The 5,559-nt window shown below is 46.5% G+C and overlaps 1 protein-coding gene across 1 annotated transcript in view; it reads right to left on the bottom strand.

The window, feature by feature from the left end:
- The window catches only part of PRND (prion protein 2 (dublet)), a 3,490-nt gene extending 1,325 nt beyond the window's left edge, over nt 1-2,165 (bottom strand). The window contains exon 1 of the mRNA XM_011941036.1: nt 2,074-2,165. The gene's annotated coding sequence lies outside the window, so the exon portion shown is untranslated. The remainder of the gene's footprint in view (nt 1-2,073) is intronic.
- Nucleotides 2,166-5,559: the final 3,394 nt, after the last annotated feature.

Here is a 5,559-nt window from a genome sequence, read left to right on the forward strand (position 1 = left end):
GGCATGGACTATGTGTGTGTGTGTGTGTGTGTGTATATATATATATATGCATATACATATATATATATACACACACATATTTTAGAGATAGAATCTGGATCTCACTCTGTTGCCCAGGCCCCAGGCTGGAGTGCAGTGGCATGATCATAGCTCACTGCAGCGCTGTACTCCTGGGCTCAAGCAATCCTCTTGCCTCAGCCTCCAGAGTAGCTGGGACTACAGGCGCACACTACCACACTCAGCCAATTTTTAAATATATTTTGTAGAAACGGGGTCTCGCCATGTTGCCCAGGCTCAAGTGATCCTCCCACCTCAGCCTCCCAAAGTGCTGGGATTACAGGCACGAGCCACTGTGCCTGATTTTAGATTGTACTTTTAATCTCCCCTCTTTGTTCTTTATTGCTGTGAGCTGGCGCTGTCTTGGGTGCATTCTTCCATCCATTCTGAGGAATTCACTGGCTGCTGATCCTAAAGGCCTTTGCAGTAATGAGAGAGAGAGGAGGAGGAAGGTGGGGGAGAGGGAAAGATGGAAACGTAGTAAAGGGACCCCGTCTCCCCTATGTCCAGGGGTCAAGTGTGCTCCAGGCACTTTCCAATCTCAAGCCTGGGGGACAGCGTGGCCATCTGCTTATCCAACTGGCTTTTTGTTGCATACTTTCTTCATGCCTGCCACTGTGTTAAGCCTCTTCTATGACATTGCCTAACTTAATTCTCACATGAGGTAGGTACATTATTATCCCCATGTTATAAATGTTGTCCTGGGATTCAGAGAAGTTAAGTAATTTATCCAAGGCTGCACAGGGGGAAGGTGGCAGACCTTCACTGGGCTCTGTCTAATGCTGCACTGCATGTGTCCACTAGCCATGCCCCACTGCCCATCTGGGTTTCGGGAGAAGACAGTGCTCACACACTGTGCTTTTCACTCACTGGGCATGATGCCCCCTGAGCTGGGCAAAGGGCAAAGGGCAGGGCCCTTGAGGAATTTTGGAGAAAATGAGATGAAAGGGAAGACAGGAGGGCCTGGGGGCACACCAGGAGGGTCCCGGGTCAAGGTGGCCCTGGGACATCCGAATGCTGCCACTGATGTCCTGGAAAAGCCCTTCACCCCACCCCTCAAGGTTGCCTGTCACATTTGGCTCCTGAAACTACAATAGCAATCGGGAAATCCACTTCCCAAGGCCAACTGTCAGGGCATTCCAGCACCTGGGTCTTTGTCTGTGTGGCTCAGGGAAGCAGAAAGAGTTCCCAGAGCGGAGATTGCCTAAGCTGTCTCCTAGGCGAAGATTTACTGTGAGGCTGCGGGGCCCCAGAGCCGGAGGAGGCGGACAGGGAGCTTGTTTAGCCCCTCACACACCCTCCACCGACCCCCCTGCAGCATCCCTAAAAGTGGCGAATGTTCCTCCGTTAAAATGTTCAACTCTGATGCCACATTGGTCCTTATATTAAAACAAAACCAAAAAAAGGCAAAACACAGCTGAAGTGATCTCTAGAGGCACGCCCAGTCATCTCTAGAAGCCTGCGAAGAGGCGTCGCTGACCTTTCCTTGCTTGGAGACATCGCCTCATCTCTGTCCCAGGGTGGTCATGAGCACCTGGGCCCCCTCACCCCACTCTCTCTGCCCCCTGAGCACAGTCAACTCAGACTGGCTTTCTCCAAAGAGATCCAAGCACTAAGCAAACATTCATTAGTCTCCTAAATAGTGGGCCATACTCCATTTCATTCCTTTTTTAAGGAGAAATCTTAAATAAGAATAATGGTATAATAGATCATTTCAGGTGAGTCAAATAAAAAAAAATAAAAGCACAGCATTCTTGAGAAAGAAATTAATTTTCATAGGCAAAGTCTTAAAGGCAAAACAAAATCCCAACCAACAAACCTAAAGTAGCATTTTATTGTAGCACCAGCTTATAGAAAGGCAAGCCCAGTGATGACTGAATATCCTCGCAAGTCTCCCCTGAACTTGGGACCCATCCCCGATGCGGGAGTAAAGAAATCCTTGCATGATTTTCCATCCGGAGTAAAGCCTTGATAAGAAACCAGCAACCCTGACCACAGAAGTGGCCCCTCACGTACCTTGGCTCTCTCTGGAGTGTGCCTCTGGAGCCTCGAGCTGCACAGTCCCCCAGCACACCCTCTTGGCAGCCAGGTCCGCCCAGCTATATAGGAGCTGCATTCCTGCAGGTCTCCAAATAAGGCAGCCCTTCCCTCCCTGGCAGGACCAATCAGGGCTTCCTGGACCACTCCTTCATCCTGAGAAGGATGGACCTTCTCATCACACTTTACTAAGGAAACTATGTGAAAATCTTGATGAAGTTCAGCAAGACTTGAGAGGTGCCTTTTAGAATTGGAATTAGGCGTGTTAGAAGGAAAATGCTTTTCCCATCAATATCTATGACAGATGTGGCTTCAACAAGCCTCGCTGGACATGCATAGTGTCCTGCACCTAAAGGCCAGCCTCGGACAGCAAAGGAGTCTTTGCTGACAGCCTCTGTGGGGAGGTTTAGCTCAAAAAGAGAGCAAGCGTTCACCTGGACCACCACGCCCCGAGGGTGAGACCAACAGAGTTTGTGTGTGTGTGTGTGTGTGTGTGGCGCGGGGGGAAACAGGACTGGTAGGTATGGAGTGGAAGACACGTGAGAAGACTTCCTGGCATGTTGGGCTGGGAATGCTTGAAGGACTGAATTATCCCAAAGGTCAATACAATTAGTACTGCAAGGCAAAGTTAAAAGTGAATTATGGAGGCAAGTATGGGGCAAGATTTTCCTGTAAACAGAAAGCGATTTTTATGCTGAACGTGAACCCTGTCAGTGTTCACCGTGGATTCGTGTCAGAGCACTTCCGCAAACCAAATTAAACTGTTGTTACCAAGAAGGCCAGAAGAGGGCGCCAGAGAGCGGACAAAGTGCAGCCTGTCGGTGGGAAACAGGGGTTTCAGGGCTCTGGGTGGGTTTGGGGCCTCCAGTTGGGCCTGCCTTTCTCTTCTGCCTTTAACATTTGTTTCATTTCCCCACTTCTTTGTTTTTAAAGAACTTTTCTATTTCCTTTCTAGAACCACAGACTTTTTGTGCTTTTGAATACACACAAAACAGAAACACAGTAGTGTAATGTTAGCACAGACTGCAAAATGGAGATGAAAAAATAAAAATCTCCTAATATTTCAGTACCCAGAGATAAATGTTAGGACAATTTTGTTTAACATATAGATACTTAGGGCCAGAGTGTTTAGAGCTAGAAACGACTCAGAATTCTCTGGTCCAGCTCCTTTGCATGGTGAGGTCACAGGCCCAGATAGGCTCAAGGTCACCCAGCCAGGCGGGCAGTGCAGCCTTGACGGGCTCGTTGTCCCATCCTGAACTCTGTGTACTCTCCCCCTGCCTGCTCCCACCAGACACAATCATCTCTAGCCCCCTCCATCCCTTTTCCTCCTATTCTCTTTCTGAGTAGGACTTTACCCAGAGAATGGTGGGAGGTTGGTTTAGAGCTGACGTGGCTGCAGATTCCTCTTGTTAGTGAACAAAAGGCTGTTTACAAAGGCACAGAGGAGTGTGGAAGACTGAAATTGCTGGAGAAGCAGGGAGGAGCTCTGGAAGCTGAAACAAGGCAAGAAAACAATGAGCAGATGTGGAGAATGTGGAGCTGACCCAATCCTGCCTCGCATCCCCCTTCCTTGCCTGTAAAGAACAAACAGGCTAAGGAATTAGTGTGAGAACATTCATTTCTTCAAAAGAACTGAGAGACCAGGGCCAAGTGAATTATACTATGTTACATAAAGTGGATTACATTATATAGTCTGGGAAATAGAATTGTGTACGGATCATCTTTGAGAAAGCAGGGAGAATGAGATGGAGACCAGGGATCTGGGTGTTCCATGATGCAGGGGTCTATGATATAGTTCTCTAGAATGCATAAGTAATAGAAAATTATGCTAATTTCTAAAAAAGCAGCAGGGAATGCCTGAATTCTAGAATGCATGAATGAGTCATTATTTGATCAATTTCCTGCTTTGATTAGACCTTGGACCAGTTTGAGAGCATTTATAAGTGAATACAGTGATTGTTTGAATACAACCTACCAGGCCAAATGAACTATACCAGGGAGGTTACTGTTTGGGAAGATGACCCACCATATTTGTGCCAAGAAAGGAAGAACACAAGAAGGATAAGCCAGGTTCCATTGCTGGCCCATAGGGCTTAATGGTAGAGAAATAGCTGAAATGTGATTTGGAAAATAATACTTATTTAGCTGTGTAGCTACCTAAACAGCTGTTACAGTCCGAATGTTGTGTCCCCTCAACAACTCATATGTTGAAATTCTCACCCCCAAGGTAATGGTACTAGGAGGTGGATCTTTGGGAGGCGATTAGGGCCTATGGGTGAAGCCCTGATGATTGGGATTAGTGCCCTTGTAATAGAGGCCTGAGAGTGCTCCCTGTCCCTTCTGCCTTGTGGTGAGTGACACAGTGAAAGATGTATGTGGTGTTTATAAATCACCCAGTTTATGATATTTTATTATAGCAACCTGAATGGACTAAGGCAGTAGACATACTTAATTTTTTCTTTTTATTCAAGTCTGAGGCCCACACAGAAGGTGCACATATTTGCAATGTCCAGCATTGTGTTTTTTGTTTTGTGTTTTGTTTTGTTTTGTTTTTTGGTGTTTTTTTGATGGAGTCTTACTCTGTTGCCCAGGCTGGAGTGCGGTGGTGCCATTTTGGTTCACTGCAATCCCCACCTCCTGGGTTCAAGTGATTCTCCTGCCTCAGCCTCCCAAGTAGCTGAGACTACAGGCACGCGCCACCACACTTGGCTAATTTTTTGTATTTTTAGTAGAGATGGGGTTTCACTGTGTTAGCCAGGATGGTCTGGATTTCCTGATCTTGTGATCCGCCCGCCTCGGCCTCCCAAAGTGCTGGGATTACAGGCGTGAGCCACCACCCCCGGCCCAGCATTATGTATTTTTACAAACCAAACACACCATTGTAACCTGCACCCAGATTAGGAAACTGAGCATGACAGCACAAAGCTCCTCATGGCCTCTTCACACCATGATTCCCTCCCCATACTGACCACTCTCCTGAGTCCTATGCCATAGGTTAGTTTTGTCTGATTTTGTATTTCATATATATAGAATTATATAGAATATAATCTTCCGTGTCTGTCTTTTGCTCAAATTACATATTTGAGGTTCACCCACATTGTGTGTAGTTATAGATCATTCATTCTATTGTGAGAATATTCCACAACCTACTTATCCATTTCCCTGTTGACGGACATTTGGGCGGTTTCTCATTTGGGATCTTATGAATAGGGCTGTCATGAATATTCTTGCATGTTCTTCTTGGTGCCCATATTTCTGTTGAATATATACTCTTAGGAGTAGATTTACTGGGTTGTAGAATATGCCTATTTTTCAGCTTTTACGGTCTTAGAATTTGGACTATAGCTTTTCAAAAATCTTAAATTCACCCTCCTTTATGGTTTGCCCACTATTCTCCCCCCAAACCCAGCCAGGAGTCTCCATGTGGTTCCCTTGTCACTTGGCACAGAGCCGATTACTGTA

Source organism: Colobus angolensis, unplaced genomic scaffold, assembly GCF_000951035.1.
Source record: "Colobus angolensis palliatus isolate OR3802 unplaced genomic scaffold, Cang.pa_1.0 Scaffold197, whole genome shotgun sequence".
In the NCBI taxonomy this organism is placed as follows: domain Eukaryota; kingdom Metazoa; phylum Chordata; class Mammalia; order Primates; family Cercopithecidae; genus Colobus; species Colobus angolensis.